At 32.8% G+C, this 19,174-nt stretch overlaps 1 protein-coding gene across 1 annotated transcript in view; it reads left to right on the forward strand.

Moving 5' to 3' along the window:
- Rngtt (RNA guanylyltransferase and 5'-phosphatase) overlaps positions 1-19,174 on the forward strand; it is a 229,378-nt gene that overhangs the window by 105,315 nt on the left and 104,889 nt on the right. The window lies entirely within an intron of this gene.

Here is a 19,174-nt window from a genome sequence, read left to right on the forward strand (position 1 = left end):
TTCAAAGAGTTATCAATACCTGAAGGAAAATAGAATTATCTTGGTGAAAGAAGAACTTTCATCAAGATGATTCAATGATCACATCATGTATTTTTAATAAATTTCTCAACATTAGCACCATTGACATGTTTGACCTGATAATGATTTGATTTACTCTGGGAGCTATCTTATGCATTGTAGGATGGTTAGCAGCATCCTTGCCCCCAAGAAATAACTAGCATTCCTTGTTATCCACTTGATAACTAGTGCTCTGTAGGGTAGTGTTTTTCCTGTGGCACAGGAAGAAAAATTAGCACTACCCAGGAAGTTAGAAGTTCATTTTACTTCAGATGCACTGATTAGAAACTCTGGGGATCGGATCAAGTAGTTTGTCTTTTAATAACCTAAGTGGTTCTGAACATGTTCAAGTATGAGAACTACTTACTCTGTGGTAAAGGGTTGTATGTCTTATGTGATAATCCATCATTTGTTGCATTTTGCCTTCACCAACTCTGTCCTTAGAAACTGGGGTCTGAGCTTGTTGGAAAGTTACATAAAATGACATCAAATTGGGTAACTGGAGGAAAGGAAAGGGCTCTAATATTTCGAACACTATATTATAGATGTTTTATATGTGCATTAAAACAGAGTTTTAATGCTTTAATCACATTTAGATATAATGAGCTGTGTGATTTCCTTTTGTTTTTTTCACAGGCTCCTAGAGAGAGGGAAGAATCTTATATGGAGGGAGGAGGAAATACAGGAGAACTAGAAACTGGGGAAAGAAATTACAGAAAATGCTGTCTTAGGCTTAGGAAGATGGATGGACCTTGGAGTTTCAGAATTTTTCAGGTCCACCCTCCCTAGATTAAAAGATAAAGTCTAAATATTAAATATAACAGCAATTACAGAAAATTAAGTGTGTGAAACTTATCATTCAGACCTATTCATTTATGAGTTTGGTATATGTATGAGAAATAACCTGACAAATACATGAGTCTCTTTCTAGGATGTATTGTAAATTCAGTTGATTTGTTATTCTTATACCCATCTTAGTAACTTTTTTTAATTACAATGACTTTGAAATTGATAACTGATAAGGCAACTCTCTGTTAGGATTTTTTCAAATATTTGTAGATGTTTGGTTTAACATATAAAATTCACAGTTTGTCCAGTTACCGCAAAATTCTTGTATGAATAACTTTGATTTTAGATTAATGTGGAGAAAAGCAACGTGTTTACAGTGTTAAATCATCTCAATGAATAAGTTATGGCTCTTTTCAGGTTTTTTTGTTTTCTAATTTTTTTGTTTATTGCTGTTAGACTAATTTCTAGATATTTATCATTTTCTGTTTATACAGTAAATGGTGTTCTATTTTCTCTTTATTTGGTACTTCTAGTATATTGTCACACTATTGATTTATTTTAATGATTAAGCAATCATGCTGAAAACTCTTAATTTTAGTAATATGTATTGGCCCAAATCTCTAGTACTGAGTAAATGTTGGCTCTGATTGCTTGGAGGAGTGGAAAACATTTCTACTTCCAAGGGAAGTTCTCAACTTGCAAGGAAAGCTAGCTAAATTTTTTCTACTTAAGTATGTTTGTGAGAGATTTCTGCTAGATAACCCTTTATTGTTTAATACGTGTGTATCTTTAGTAAAGCCTCTTTTGGGGGATATTTAAGGCATTAATGCCTTTTCTCTATCTGTTAAGATTATGCCTCCATGCATATAGTAAACTTCATTGATTTTTTTTTTCTAATGTTGATCCTCCTTGTATTCCTAGGATAAATATTACTTCCTCATGATATATATATATATATATATATATATATATATATATATATATAAATTTTAAATTATTTCTGTTGATCTGGTTGTGATATTTTCTTGAGGATTTCTGCTATCATCTTAGTTTTCCCTCCCTTCTTTTGTATATTCATAATAATGAAGGTAATATATAAATATATTTATATATATGTGTGTGAAAAAAATATATATATATTTATTTTGTTCTAATTAGTTATACATGATAATAAAATGCATTTTGACATATCATACATAAATGGAGTATAACTTCTCATTCTTCTGGTTGTGCATGATGTAGAATCATACCAGTAATGTAATTATATATATACATAGGGTAATAATGTCTGATTCATTCTACTATCCTGCCTACCCCCATACCCTCTCCCTTCTCTCTCCTTTTTTTTAATATTTATTTTTTAGTTTTCGGCGGACACAACATCTTTGTTTGTATGTGGTGCTGAGGATTGAACCTGGGCCGCACGCATGCCAGGCAAGCGTGCTACCATTTGAGCCACATCTCCCCCACCCCCTTCTCTTCACTTACCTCTGCCTAATCCAAAGTACCTCTCTTTTTCCTAGGTGCTCCTCCCCACCCTTGTTGTGAATTAGCATCTGCATATCAGAAAAAATACTTGTCCATTGGTTTTTGGGGATTGGCTTATTTTACTTAGCATGATATTCTCTAGTTCCATTCATTTACCTGCAAATGTTATAGTTTCATTCTTCTCTAAGGCTGAGTAATGTTCCATTATATACATATACTACTTTTATGTATCCATTCATCTGTGGAAGGACATCTAGGTTGATTCCATAGTTTAGCTATTGTGAATCGAGATGCTTTAAACATTGATGTGGCTATGTCACTGTAGTATGCTATTTTAAGTCCTTTGTTTATAAACTGAGGAGTGGAATAATTTAAGTCGAATGGTGGTTCCATTTCAAGTTTTCTGAGGAATCTCCATACCACTTTCTCTAATAGTTATATCAATTGTTTTCCTTCCAGCAATGTATGAGTGTATTTTTTGGGGTGGTGGTGGTGTACCGAGGATTGAACTTAGAGACATTCAACCACTGAGCCACACTCCCAGCCCTATTTTGTATTTAGAGACAGGTCTCACTGAGGTGCTTAGCACCTTGCCATTACTAAGGCTGGCTTTGAACTCACAATCTTCCTTTGTCAGCCTCCTGAGCTGCTGGGATTATAGGTGTGTGCTACCGAATCTGGCTATTACTTGTATTCTTTTCTTTTTTAATTAATCTGTTTCTTTTCTCAGATTTTATTCCCACATATTTCTTATTGTATCTAACTACATGTTTTTAAAGCATAATTCTTTTCCATAGATTATTTCCCCTTATCCTTCTAGTTTATTTCCTCTCTCCCTAAACATCATCTATTTTTATTTTTCCCTCCCAAGCCATTATATTAAAAAAGGAAGTTTTTTTTTCATTTCTGTCCATACGTTGTTACAAAGCCTTTCATTTCACATTTTTTTCCTGAAGACATGAATAATTTTTTCACTTGAGCAAGCACTTACCTACTACCACATCTAAATCCACCTATTTTTTTTCTTGTCCTTTATATGGTAATTCCTTTGGGGGCAGAAGGGGAGGATTGGGGTGGCTCACTCAATTCCATGTCTCTTGGTATTTTTTTCTCTGCCTTTTCTGTCCACAAAAGTTTCTGTCTTTCCCTCATTCCTACTTTGCTAAACTTTTTAACACTTGTAGACCCACCATTAAAATTACTAGCTTTTAGATTTTTTCCACCAGGGCCATTGTCCTTAACTTTGCATTTTTTCCCCTAATTAGTTATACATGACAGCAGAATCCATTTTATTTCATTGTACACAAATGGAACACACTTTTCATTTCTTTGGTTGTACATAACGTAGAGTTGTACCATTTGTGCAGTCGTATATCTACTTAGGGTAATGATGTCCATTTCTTTCCACCATCTTATCTACTCTGATATCCCCCTTCAGAAAATAAATGCCATAATTTTATTTTCTTTTAAATGTAGTGTAATATTCCATTGTGTATATATACCACAGTTTTTTTTTTATCCATTCACTTACTTAATGGCATCTAGGTTGGTTCCACAGTTTAACTATTGTGAATTGAGCTGCTATGAACATTGATGTGGCTGCATCACTGTAGTATGCTGATTTTAAGTCCTTTGGGAATAGACGGAGGAGTGGGATAGCTGGGTTGAATGGTGGTTTCATTCCAAGTTTTTCAAGGAATGTCCATATTGCTTTCCAGATTGGTTGTACCAATTTGCATTCCCACTAGCAATGTTAGAGTGTGCCTTTCCCCCCACATCCTTGAAAGCAGTTATTGTTGATTATATTCTTGATAATTCCCATTCTGACTGAAGTGAGATGAAATCTCCATGTAGTTTTTTGGTAAGTAGTTATTTATTTATCTTTATGTGGTGCTTACAATCAAAACCAATGCCTCACACATGCTAGGCAAGCACTCTGCCACTGATCTACAGCCCCACCCCTCTTTGTAGTTTTAATCTGCATTTCTCTCATTGCTAGAGATAATGAACATCTTTTCATATATTTGCCAGCTGATTGTATTTCTGTGAAGTGTCTGTTTAGTTCCTTTGCCTATTTATTAATTATTTGTTTTTCTGGTGTTAATGTTTTTGAATTCTTTATATATCCTGGAGATTAATGCTCTATCTGATGTGCAGGTGGCACGGATTTCTCTCCCATTATGTAGACTCTCTCTTCATAATTCTTGATTGTTTCCTTTGCTGTGAAAAAGGTTTTTAGTTTTTTACCATCCCATTTGTTGATTCTTGATGTTACTACTTGTGCTTTAGGAGTCTTGTTAAGGAAGTTAGTTCCTAAGCGACATCATGTAGATTTGGACCTACTTTTTCTTCTATTAGGCCCATTCCCTCACATTTTCTAAAAGAACTATTAAACTTTTTTCAGTGCAGTCAATTTTATCAGGTTCACTTTTTACTTAAAGGGAATCTTTCTGAGTGCTCCATCTTCTTAGTCTTACTGCATTACCCTTTTTTTTTTTTCGTATAATTCCACTTTACTGTCTCATCCTGGAAATTCCATTACTTTTCTTCGCTGATTGATCCCCTCCTTCTTGAACTGTATGTTTTCTACTTTCTTGGTTTGAGTGACCTTGCATATCAGATGTGATGTCACTATTCCTTATATGATTTTTGTTTCAGCTGTAAACTCAGGAGGCTGTTCTCAGTAGTCTAAAATGGACTCATTACTGCCTATGATTTTGACTGACTCAATCTTTTATCATATATACTGGAGTATTATCAAAAAGGCACAATAAGTTTTGTAGCTTAAGACTATTTGTCTAAATGTCAGAAATTTCTAGAAGTTTTAGATTTACTCTTAGTTTATATATTTTGTTTTATCCTTTTCTTCTATGGCATTGCTATCCTTTTTAGAGAGACACATTTATTTTTCTGGCTATAACTGTTGTGGACTCCCAAATCAACTTTCAACCCAAATCTTTTATTTCATCTTTAATATCTCTTCACAGTATGCATTTTAAAAGGATATTGTGTTTAAATGATCACTAAACTTTGTTAAGTGGCTTATCACTTTGTCGTTTTGGACTATTTTGTTTTTAATTGTGTCAGATTGGGTTCATATTGTTTTATATAAAAGCTATTTTGGTAGCTTCTTAATTGCTCTTATGTGTACTATCTTTCCAGTCCTTATAAAATTACATTTTGAAAAAGCCTTACTTGGGGGAGACCAAGACTGAATGATAGAAAGGAGACCATTGACGACTGTCAGAAATACAGTTATGCATTTCATGAGGATGTTTCAACCAATGAAAGATTGTGTAGAAGACTGGTCCCATAAGATTATATTGCCTAGTGGTGTCCTAATCATCTTAGTTTGTGTAAATATAGTCTGTGATATTTGTGTACATACAGAATTGCTTTGTGACCCATTTCTAAGAATTGTTTCCATTCTTAAGCAGTTCATGACTGTATGATGCAAACCACAAATGTGAGCTACATATATACTTTAAATTTTTTCAGTAAGCTCCACTAAAAAAATTAAAAAGAAACCAATGAAATTATTTTAACGGTATATATTTATGTAACCTGCTATGTAAAAAATTATCATTTAAACATTTACTCAATATAGAAGTTGTTATTTTCATACTAGGTATTTGAAATCCAGGAAGAATTTTGCACTTGCAGCACATCTCGGACTTGTTAATTTTCAAGTACTTAATGGCCATATGTGTATGGCCATAGGTATGGGCATAGGTATGTTGACTTCTCATGTTCCCTTTCTTATGTATGTTCATGGCATTTTTATGTAATTTATTTGTTGTCTTCAACTTTTTAAATTCTCTATGTAATAATGTTTTTCTTTATTTTCCAACTCACAGGACAAAATAAGATTACATTTCCCTATTATTTAAATGAAATAGTTCCACCCCTTATTCTTCAACTATTTCCAAATTGTAGTATATAATAATATTGCATGAATCCCTTTTGTACTTTTTATGTTCCTCCTTTTTAAAATTGCATTCTTGGATTTTAAACTAAATCCAGTCAAAGAGTCCTCATTCCACTATCTAGGTTCTCTGATGTTATTTGATCTCATTTTGAGGCTACTAGTCCAAAAAGGTGTAACATTGTGACTAAAAAGAGAAACAGTTTGGGTCTCAGTGAGATCTTGGCTTCCTCTACATATTCAGTCTCTTCTTTGCTTCCTGTTACATGGGATTTATTGGTGAGTACTTTGCTTTTGTAAAGCCCAAAGTAATGTCCTTTTCCATCTTCTGATTGAACAGTTGTTACTTAATTGCCAAATATATTTTGAATTAAAATACACTTACATGATTATTCTCACAGCAAAAACCATCTTCTTCAAGATGCATTGTTATTGTCTTACATTAGAAAAGGAAGTTAACTACCACCTCACAGATATCTGCTGGTTAGGTTTCTGTCTCACAATAACACTGGTTTTCTTTAAGATATTTAGTTCTTTCTTATTTCTCTTTAAATGTAGTGTCTAGGATAGTGTTTTTTGGTTCAGTAGGTCTTGGAAAATGTTTGTTAAAGGAGTGGAAATTCATTTTTCTATGTTTTCCCTTAGCCTTTCAGATTCAGCTGCTTTTATATTTTACCAAGTTAGGTAAACAACTTTTAAATTGATTGCTGTCTTCCTTGCTTCACATGCATATATATAATCTATCATGCTGTGTCTGTTTTCCTTCAAGAAATTTGTTACCTTCTTTAAATTCCCATTTGTTTTCTTGCAGAATCCATACACCCCATCTTCCTGAAATAATACCATCAGTTTTGCCCTTTGCACATTTTCCTGAGAGACTTCCCAGTGATTTAGCATTGGTCTGTGGTTACAATAAGCCACTAAATATTTCTTTGATTCTCCTGTTCTTCAACTGGAAAATATAGAGGATATAACAGTTTAGCTTTGAAATTTCTGTGATGATCATATGATGATGAATGTGCATGAATATTAATCAGTACTTAAGAATTCCTTCTTCCTGCCAGTATCTGGTGAAAATGCATTGAGTAATGAATTTTTAATAACAGAAGGAGGGAACTCTTCTTATTTTACTTTCCTAAAGATAATATATCGCTTAAGTGGAAATTTAGATGATTAAAATAGATAAAATATATTTCTTACAAAGTCTGATAATATGAAGATTATGTGACTATATTCCTATTAATTTTTTCTCCTGACATCACTCACTTCTTTAGAATTTTCACGTTTATATACTTTACTTTCTAAATTGTTAAGATTGTACATTGTATGGAATGGCTCTGAAAAATATCACATTTTATTTACCAGTGGACATTTTCAGTTTCTTCCAATAATAGTAATTTATCAAACAGATTTGTTTATATTCATGAAACACTCATTTTCTTAGAAAAGATGTTTTAAACTGCCTATTTTTGTTAAAATTTAATTGATGGCAGAGGATTATACTGGGCTTCTTATTAGTCTGTTGTTCTTTTTAAAAATTTTCCATGAAATTTTAATGATTTAGTCTTTGTTTCTTGACATGTTGCATTTGTAATTACAGTTTCTTAGGATCATTTTCTATTTTCTTATTTTTTCAAAGCTCACTTTGCCAACTCTAATTCTCTTAATTTTTACCAGTGTTGTATACCTTTGCTTGGGTTCATGGTGTGTTATTCAGTTGGGTTTCACCATTAGTGAAATAGCATCTTGCTATACCAAGGGTGTGGTATGTAGACACATTCTCATTCTATTTAATTCAATGGTTCTTTTACATTCCTACCATATCTCTGTCAAACCTTGTAAAGATATTCGAATATAGGTCTATATTATCTATGCTATCCAGAATAGGTTCCAATTTAGCATGAATCCATTCAGGACAAGTAGTAGACATTTCCCACCCTTACATGTAAAATTTCTCATATTCAATTCTGTATCTTTTGTTATTTTAAAATTTCTTGCAGAATCCAAACTCCCCATCTTTTGGTATCATAGTTTTGATCTCAGATTCTCTGGCATGGGCTAATTTTTCTAATTTGTACTTACTGCGTTTTTGTTTTAAATGCCATCACTACAACAGTACATTCTACTTTTAGACTTTCAATTTGCCAAAGACCCAGGTTGAGATTCTACTTATATCTTACACAGAAATTTCTATCTCTTAAAAAAAGAAAATACACATACACATACATATACACACATACATAGACATCTATTAGTTTTTATTAAAACGTGATCTAGAATGACAGTATCATATATTATTATGATATAATAAAGCGGAATATAAGATATTTTGTAGTAATTTTTGACTAATGAATTCTCTTAATGGCTTTAAAAGAAGGAATACTTAAAGAGTTTTCTCATCTAATTCTTTGGAATTAAAGTCATTGTGCTTATACATTGTCATCAAGTTCCTTTTCTTTACCAGGTAAAATGTTTTTTTTTTTTGATTGCTATTACATATTCAAAGGAAACACCTTAATTTTCCTTTTCAGCAGCCCTACACTTCTGTTTAAAGAAGCCAGAAGAGAGTTGATTACAGACAGGTGTAGCTTCCAGTGGTGAGAGGATACATAATTATAGTTGATCCAGGGACAAGAAATTAAATGACATTGCCTCATACAATGAGAAACTTAGTCCCATTCTGTTTTTATTTTCTTATATAAGGGGAAAATCTTATTTCTAGTTTTTGATATCTGTGACCTTTTTCAACAAAACAATAGGCCTATTTTTAGATTATTCTATAAGCAACATATCTGTAATTACTATCATTAATTTTCATTGTATCTAATTTTAGGAGTAATTATTATTTAGGATAAGCAATACGATTTTTTATTTATGATATAAATGGTATACCATTTGGTTTAAGTTGCCATTTACAAATATATGTTTTATATTTTAGACTGAATTAATTTAAAGAAAATAGTAGATAAGTAGTAATACGGGTGGTATTTAGATATGGTAGAAATCATGAGTTACATAGGAAATTAAAAAAAAAATTTTTCTTAAAGAACTAGGAATTTAACCCAGGGTCACTCTACTCTGATCCATACCTCATATCCCTTTTTATTTTTAATTTTGAGACATTGTCTTGCTCAGTTGCCCTGGCTGCATTAAAACTTGTGATCCTCTGTCTCAGCTTCCCGAGTAGTTGGCATCACAAGTATGTGACTGTACCTGCCTGAGAGATTAAAATTTAGACAACACTGTAGTGTTACTTATTATATTAGTTTCCTCTGGCTGCTTTGACATATTACCAAAAACATGGTGGTTTTAAACAACATACATTTATTTTCTTTTGGTTCTGAAGGTAGAAATCTAAAATCAGTTTCACTAAGTTGATATCAAGGCATTAGCAGGGCCATGCTTCCTCTGAAGGCTATAGGGGGGAAAACATTTGCTTGCCTTTTATACCTTCTCGAAATTGTATTTTTTTTGCTTTTCTTGGCTTGTGATCCCATCTTGCATCTTCAAAGCCAGGAATGTAATATCTTGCTTCAGCGGCCACATTACCATCTTCTACGTCAAATCTCCCTTTACCTTCCTCATGTAAAGGTGACATTTAGGACTTATCTGGATAATCCAAGATAATCACCCCATCTGAAGACCCTTGATTTAATCATACACATAAAGTTTGCCATGTAAGTTTTTTCAATATCTTAAGGAGGCCTACCACTGATTTCATTTTAATATGACATAGCCAAATAATAACTGTAGACCCTAAAGACCAGTGTAACTTCTGATTTCATCTTTGTATTCAAAGCAGGTTCTAAATGAAAAGTTTAGGACCCCTGATCAGACCATAAACTTTTAATGTAAAATTTATCAACATTTAAGAATCTTTTTTTTTTTTCTGGGAAAGTGTATAACTTTTTGATAAACTTAGTTTTAGTAATTAAGTACAGGGTAAGTGATACATAAACTTATGGAAAAAAATACAGTTTATTGGAGGTAACCTTATTTTAAAAAATGTTAAAGGGTATATAAATTTTGGCCTTTTAAGTTGGGAGATAGCCATCCAAATGCTAGCATCTATGTTTCTTTTCTCTGGAATTCTTCCCTGACTATCAATATTCATGGAGCAGAGAAGTTACAGTAGATGAACTTTCACTTTATCTTCTAGTTTAAAGATCTAGACTGATGCTTCCAGCCTTTAGTGTTTTTGTATAATAAACATAATCTCTTGCTCTTTACCAAGTGTGCAGGAGAGAACCTAGAGATTTAGTGCTCCTGAAATAGATTTTCACCAGACTTCTATTTTCAATGTCATACGTCACTCTGACAGCCCCTCTCAGTTATTTGATCCTTATATTACTTGATTGGATGTGCAGTACTGCAGTGTGCATAAATTGCTTGCACTGGCATCCTTTTTAAAAATATTTTATTTTTTAGTTGAGTATATACTCAGTGCCTTTATTTGTTTTTATGTGGTGCTAATATTGAACCCAGTGCCTCACAGTTATGAGGCAAGTGCACTACCACTGAGCTACAACTTCAGCCTATGTATGCACTGGCATCCTTTTAAAAGTTTTTTTCCAAGCACTTAGTATTCAGTATCCTTCCTGGCCTTAAACTCTATTCCATCTACTTTCTAGCTTTCAAAAATATATTAACATTTTTTTCCCTGCTATTGTCAGGTTTCCTTCTTTCTTTTTCCATTTCTGTAGATATCTTTTAATTTGTTATCTCATTTTAGTGAGATTTCAAGTCAAAGTGGATATAAATGCATGTGCTTAATCTATCACACTTACCAGAAAATCCTCCAAAGTTTCTCACACTGTAGTTATCCTTCAGTAATTCAACTAAATCAAGAAAGGGACTGTTTTAAGTAATCATCCTAGCATTGTGAGTCTGTCTAAAGTGGAAAAGTCCTGATGAAGGGCAGGCAAAGATTGATTTTAACTCATTCTCCATTCCTTGGCACCACAGAAATATTTCACAGGCAAATGAATGGTGAAGGATGAAGAGGATTCCTTGTGCATCTATTTGTAAAAAAAAAATTCCTTCACCAAAATGTGTTTGGTGCCGGTTACTTAAAACTTAACAACAAGTTAACTCTTCTATGTTACATTAATAATAATGAATGAATTAAGTAAAAGGTAGAAGATGTTAGTATTGTTTTGAAAATGTTCTGAATCCTGGAAAAATATTGAAGGTAATGATAAAGACACTATATTAAAGTGATAATTCTGCTCAGAGTTAACCCCCCCCAAATGAGCTTAGAAGCAAATGTGTGTTTACCTTTTGATTTTATATTCTATTTTTAGAGATGTACCTAGAATGGCACATAGTTTACTTACTACTTTTAGAAGAAAAAAGAGAAGGGGTAGCCCATTACTGATTTATTAAAAAAATAAAGCTTAGAATATTTCTATGTGTTTGTATAGAAATGTACCATTATCTGATTTTGATTAAAACAAAGAGCAGCCATTAAAAATCATCACGAAAGCTCTGATTCAAACAAAATGAATGAAATTGCATTGACAGAAGTATAGAATATCAGAGCTGAAAAAAGTACCTTCAGGATTTTCTAGTCTACTGGTTTCCAATCTCTAGAATAATCTCTAGAATTCTAGGTTTCTGTGAACTGCCTCATGGGTACCACATTGAAGGCATAGGTATTTTGCTCATATCACAGTGGCTTAGATTTTACTTGATATTACTTTTATGTTTTGTAATTCTTGATAAAATTATAATTATTGAGAAGGGCTTTGCCTGATAAGTAAATGATGTTAAAGCAGTATGTTTTTTGAGAAGTTGCCATTGAAAAATCAAGATAATTTCTCAAATTTGGTTTTCACTGATTCTCTAGTGTTAGTTTGTAATATTGTCCGTTCTTTCTTGAAATACTATTTTCTATGACTTCTGTGGCATCACATGGTCCTGATTGTCTACTAGTTTTTTGCCTTTTCTGTCTCAATTCAAGCACTTCATTCTTTTCTAGTCATTCAAGTTTAGAGTTTTTTGAAGCTTGGGGCCCTGGGTCCTGGGACCTTCATTCTTTCTCATGTTCTACTCATTCACACCCATAATGTCTGATTGCCTACCTTGATATTGCTACAAGAAACACCAGAAACTTAATATATTTTAAAGCTAAACTCTTTTCTACTCCCAAAACTATCAAGTAAGCAAACAAACAAACAAACTAACTAACTGTATAGCCTGGTTCTTTTCTACCTTAGTTACCTATATCAGAAATACAGTTGTCATCTTTGTCACTTTCTCCTTTCCCCATCTCAAGTCTTGGTGTCTCTTAAAAGCATCCCTTTTATCATCATTGCCACTGTTAAAACACTAATTCAGTTTGTCTTCCTTCATTGTCTCTAGCCTAGAAAATTGCAATGGTATTCTAACCCATCTTGCAACACCTACTCCTGTATCCTTCAAGTCTTCATTCTATATCCAGAGTGATCTTTCTTGAACTATAGTACTTTCTGTTTATTTTCAGGTTGGGGACCAAAATTAAATTTAAAGTCAAGTTTCTTTTTTCTTTCCCCCCCCTTCCCCCTCCCCCCTTCTTCCTCCTCCTCCTCCCTCCTCCTCCTCCTCCTCCTCCTCCCTCCTCCTCCTCCTCCTCCTCCTCCTCCTCCTCCTCCTCCTCTTCTCCTCTTTCTCCTCCTCCCTCCTTCTCTCCCTCCTCCTCCTCCCTTCTCCCTCCTTCCTCCTCCCTCCTCCTCCCTTCTCCCTCCTTCCTCCTCCCTCCTCCTCCCTTCTCCTTCCTTCCTCCCCTCCCACCCCTCCTCCTCCTCCCAAAACTAACACCATCATGAGCAGCTTCATGATCTAATGTTTTCCCAAAAGACTTTGTCTTCTAATACCATCACATTGGGGTTGGATTTCTACTATATGAATTTTGGGGGCAAACAAACATTCATTCTGCCACATAGTGTTTTTTAAGAAATTTGAAATGTAAGCTGGATGTGACAAAATATTTAAACATTTTGAGAAATCAAAGTTGGTATTTTCTTTAAAAGAAAATAATTAGCTTCTTATTTCCAGTACAAACTGTATTCTTTTGGTTCAGGTCTTCATCAAACTGAAATGATTATTTTTTAAAAAGAGCCACTTTTAAATTGAATTTTATGTCTCATTTCCAGTATATATCATAAATCAAGTAGGTTTTATTAGACTCCTTTATTTATATGGTTTTCAGTTCTGTAATTTCAGTGCCATTTTGAATTGCTTATTTTTTGTGGTTTGTTTCTTTAAAATGAATGACATTTAAATGTCTGTTATAGGTAGTAGATATTATACTTGATAGCTATTAGGTGATTTAATTTATGAAGTTGACAACAACATTAAATCTTATTTTCCAGCTTTTACAAGGGGATTTTAATGGTGATTTATGTAGCATATTAGCCTTTTACTTTTGATAATAACTGATTAATTTTTAGCCTTTTAAGGATCATGTTTGATTTTACTTTTATCATCTGGGGACACTTCTGTTTCCAGACAAGAATTTTTATGCTATTTATAATCCATCACTTATTGTTATATTGTGTGCATGTACAAATATGCAACCAAAAAATCCCAACATTATGTACAGCTATAATGCAGCAATAAAAATGTGGGAAAGTAATCTACTACTATCAAATGTGAATAATTATATATGGTGGATTGCATAATTGAGATAAAGATAGAAATATTTTAAGTATTTTTGCTTTATTTTTAGAAAAATTACTTTTTAAAAAGATGTACCAGTAAAACATAAAATTGTTTCTAAGTTGAGTTTAGAGTATTTATTCTCAAGCAGTGGTGATATAATTGTTTTTTAATGTTTTCATCACTATTTTGATTTTTCTCTACAATGGGTCAGATTGTTCTTATATCTCAGGCATTAATCAGTTTGCATGTAAATTTAGAGTCAGCTTTGGTTTTAATATTTCATTCTTGTGAAATATTAATATTTTTATGAAATCTCTACTACTGTCATGTATATTGACTGTTATGGATAGATTGTAAAATGAAAATTGGAATTAGTCTAATGCCTTGTCTTGAAGTACATGACGAATTAGAGTGGCTTTCTCTGTAGCAGGGATGGTGTTACCATGGTGAGAGCTTCTGTTTCCATGACATTTGCTTGCATATTTTGATAGGTCTTCAATTGAAGAAGGGCTCTCTTTCCTGGCAGACTGGGAAAGTGTCATCCTATCTTTCCCCAAAATGTGTTATTTTTTTATTGAAAAGTATAATAATTTCCAAGGAATTGTAATAGTGAAGTGCCAAAAAGGAAAATATGTTTTGTTTATTTAAAATCTTTTTTCTTATTCAACTTTTAGAGCATAGCAATATTTCCTTAGCCCGCTTTGTGTAGGATGAAGAATATCATTTTCTAGTTTTCTTAATAAATAAAATATGTTTTCCAGTGTATTTTGACAAAGAGCTACAGATGATAAATTTCTAATCATTCTCGGCTGGGTAAAGATATATAATTTTACTGTAAAATTAAAAGGAATTGCTAATGATGATAGATTGATGGAAGAGAAAGGGAAAACTAATTGAAATAAGAATTTCACACAAATGAAAGAATCATTAAATTCTTCGAAGTTAAAAATTGAATACAAAATCAGTTTTTATAAAATGATACCTATTAAACAATGAATTTGGGATAGTTCTTTTTGCTGATAACATTTAATGTTGAAACATTAGTGATAGTTTCAAAAATTTGTGTTTATAGTGGTATATTTTTAATCTTTTATTAGTTACTACATGATCCAGAAATTGTAACATGTATTAAAATTACAGAAGTTTTCCTCTCATACTTCCTCCCTTCCAGTTAGTTTTTTTTTAAATCTATCCTTCCATGGTTTCTTTATGCATTTATAAGCATACATTCTTGTTCCTTTTCTACTTTCCAAAAAGGGGAGCATATTATTTTGTACTTTATTTTTCAAAAAAATTTCCATGTATGTTTTATTAGTTCTCTAATGTTAACATCTGGGGGCACAAAAGAATCATAGCAAAAAATGGAACTTATTGACATCTCCTATTCCTCATCTTGTAACTGTTCCAAATTTTAGAAGGAAATATTTAAAAGGATACATTTTGCCAATTTAAAGTGAGAAAATGGATTTTTCCTTTATTGTTAAAGTTCAGAACTTTAGTGGCTCTTTCTATTGGTAGACCATTTTGTTTTGTAAAAGCTGGTACTAAAATAGTCTGTAAATGTATTTATTTACATAAATTGTTCTTTTTGCCTTAGACTGTTTTCTTTTTTTCTGTGTTGCTCCCATTCTTTTTGAATATTCTGTTAGGTATGCTTCCTTGGGGAAGCCTGGTCTGACAGGTGAACATGACTCTTCCCAAGGCAGTTGCCACCATTATTGTTTTTTAGTTATGTTTAAAACTTCTATTTCCTTCACTAGACTGTAAGTATTATGAAGGCAGTGACTGTGTCATTTACAGTAATACTTTTAGTACCTATAAAAATAGGTTCTCAGGGATGAATATTCAGTACTGTGTTTTACATTAAGCATTCTGAATGTCTTTGTTCCTCCATTTTGCTATACTTTCTCTTGTATCTGTTTACCCTCATCTTTTTTGCCTTTATAATTCTCAGCTTAAAATACATTTCCTCTGGGAGGCTTCTATTGATTTTTCTGATTATATTTCTCATGCTGTCATAGCATGCTGAATGAACTTCATATTTTGTTAGGTTCTTCACAATTGATTGTAACTGTTTAATTTGTCTGAAAATTTGCCTTGTCTTTATCTCTCTGGTCTCTAGCACAGAAGTTGACATAGACCTAGTAGTTGATTGGTAGATATTTTGGGGCAGGGGGAATGGATGCTTACTTCAGGCCAGGGAATGATTTTACTTTTGACAGCATTTTTGGTTATCATTACTGTGGGGGTGATAGTTGTTGCTACTGGGCATCCCATAAAGGCCAAGGATGCTGTTAAAACCTAGAGTGCACAGAACAGTCCTTACAGTGAAGATTTACCTGGCCTGATGTCAGTGTATTACTGTTGAAGAACCCTGCCGTAGACTTGGATTTAGTTCTCACACCATCTTCATATTATCTTAGACTTACAGGATCATAAATTTTTAGAGCTTTTGAATTTACTGCAACAGAGGATACCATAACATTTTTTCTTTTAAATTCTTTATTTTGTGACATTTTTGACTGTACAAATTGTATATATTTAAGGTATATGATTTGATATTTTCATTTCACAAAGATGAAATAATTACCACATACTAGCTAATTAACATATCATAGATACTATTTTTGGACTCTTTGGCCAACTTTATCTCTTCACTTACCTCCAGCTCCTGGGAACCACCACCCTCTCCACTTTCATGAGTTTGACTATTTTAGATTCCACATGTGAGAGCATGTAATATTTCTCATTCTGTGTTTTGCTTGTTTTGCTGAGCATAATGTTCTCTAGCTCTATCTATGTTGCTGCAAGTGGTAGGGGTTCCTTTGTTTTAAAGACCGAATAATATTTGATTAAACATACACTGTGTTTTCTATATCCATTCATACATCAAAAGCCATTTTCATTTCTTGGCTATTATGAGCAATCCTGTTATAAACATGGGAATGCAGATCTCTTAGCAATTCTTTTTTCATTACCTTTTGATAGGCTCAGAGGTGGGATTGCTGGATCATATGGTGGCTTTATCTTTTAATTTTTTTTTCAGGAATCTCCGTACTATTTCCATAGTGGAATTACCAATTTACATTCCCACTGACAACATACAAGGGTTACTTTTTCTCCATATCCCTCCACCACATTTGTTATCTCTTACCTTTTTGGTATTATCTGTCTTAATAGGTGTGGTGTGAATTCCCATTGAGATTTTAATTTGCATCACAACAATGATTAAAGATATGAGCCTTTTCATATTCTTGTTGGTCATCTGAATTTCTTCTTTTGAGAAGTGTCCATTAGGTCCTTATGCCATGTTTTAATTGAGTGATTTATATTTTTAGTATTGTATGAATTTTTTATATATTTTGGATATTAACCCCTTATTGGATATATATTTTGCAAATATTTTTCCCCGTTCTGTAAGTTGCCTTTTATTTTATTATTAATTTTTTCTGTGCAGAAGCTTTTTAGTTTGATGTAATCCCACTTGTTTATTTTTACATTTGTCATATGTGCATTTAGTGTCATCTCCAGAAAATTATTGCCAAGGCCACTGTCAAGATTTTATCCTGTTTTCTTCTATGATTTTTCCAGTTTAAACTTTTAATTTTAAGTCTTTAATTCATTTTGAGTTTATTTGTATGTTATGGTATGAACTCTTTCATCTTTGCATTGGCTCCATTTATTTAATTAAGTTATTTTGTTTCTTTGTTTTGGAGTGGTATGGTGGTACTGGTGATTGAATGCAGGGGAGATTTACCACTGAGATATATCACCAGTCCTTTTTGTTTCTTTTTTCTTTTCTTTCCTTTTCTTTTTCTTTTTCTTTTTTTTTTTTTTTTAAATTTTGAGGCAGAGTCTTGCTAAGATGCTGACTCTGGCCTTGAACTTGTGATTCTCCTACTTCAGGCTCTGGAGTTGCTGGGATTATGGTGCATGCTGTAGCACCCGGCCCATTGGCTCATTTGAATGTGGTAGTTAATATATATTTTGGGAGCTGCAGTGGAATAACTGGGTTTGAATATCTTTCTGTCCTGCCTGGTCACTTTATCCAACTTCCTTATTACCTCAGATTTGTGATCTGTGAATATAAATGTTTATATTTATATATTTTATTCCTAAAATAAATAGCATTCAGCACTAGAAACTGGTGGAAAATAAATAATAAATAGTAGCCATTAGAAATTATTGCTATCTTTATATGTCTATGTTAGGAGCATGGGATAATATATAAGAATGAGATAAAACTGGAGAGGACTAATAAGGCTAGATAAGGAGAGGTTTTGGTTGTTAGGTTAAGAGGCTTATATGTATGTTACGAGGCAGTAAGCCATCTAACCAGATGTAGTCAGAATCAATTATATTTGAATAGGGCCTGTTGATAGTCTGGGTACCTGTTAGGTTATCATAGTAGCCTGGATCAAAGAAGAATGGAGATAATTGATGGAATCTGAATGATACAGATTGTATCAAGATCATTCAGAAGTTTAGAACCTGCTTGGTTGGGATATTTATATTAATCAGAAATGAAAATTAGAATGGAGAGGACCTAGTTTTTTGTTTAAGAATATAAAATGATTCAGTCATAGAGTTGAAACTTCAGGCTGCCACCAAGACATTAATGAAGGAGGCCTGTGATCAACATACTTTTATGTTTGAAAATGAGAATCTAGATTTCCTTGGTGGAAAAATTAGGACTAGAAATGAAGATTTGGTAGTAATTTTCATTTTGGGTATATTTGTAGTCTTGCAAGAGTGTATTATATATAGTGAGTACCAGTAAAATAGATGTGTGAAAGCAGAGAATAGATGTGTGAAAAATGTGTAATTATTAAAAATTGATTCCATTGTTTTGCTGTCTCTAGTAGCATTACCTTCTAGAATTTCTTTAGTTTTATTTAAAATGAAACTCTAGAATAATAAGTAATAATACTAATATAGTCAGGACAGGGATCTCTCTTTGCTCTAAGTGCAAGCCTCATGAAGAAGGCATTGTGTCTTCAAGATTCAAAGTAGAACCTGTAATGTATATTCTGATGTCATAACTGCTCACATTTTGCCAGTTGAAAATTATTGAATAATTCCAATAGCTCCAGGGCACTTTAGATACTTCTAGTCTCGAAGTTTTGTTTCAGGCAAGCCAAGTGCTATTAGTATTTTTACAAATGAGATGGATGAAGCCCACACTTTGAACTTGCTTAAAATTATTAAGTTGATAGAAGCACAGAAGGACTAAACATCTCGCTGTGTTAGCTGTTTATTACCACTAGGGTTTCT

The sequence above is a fragment of the Urocitellus parryii genome, chromosome 8, assembly GCF_045843805.1.
Source record: "Urocitellus parryii isolate mUroPar1 chromosome 8, mUroPar1.hap1, whole genome shotgun sequence".
Classification (NCBI taxonomy): domain Eukaryota; kingdom Metazoa; phylum Chordata; class Mammalia; order Rodentia; family Sciuridae; genus Urocitellus; species Urocitellus parryii.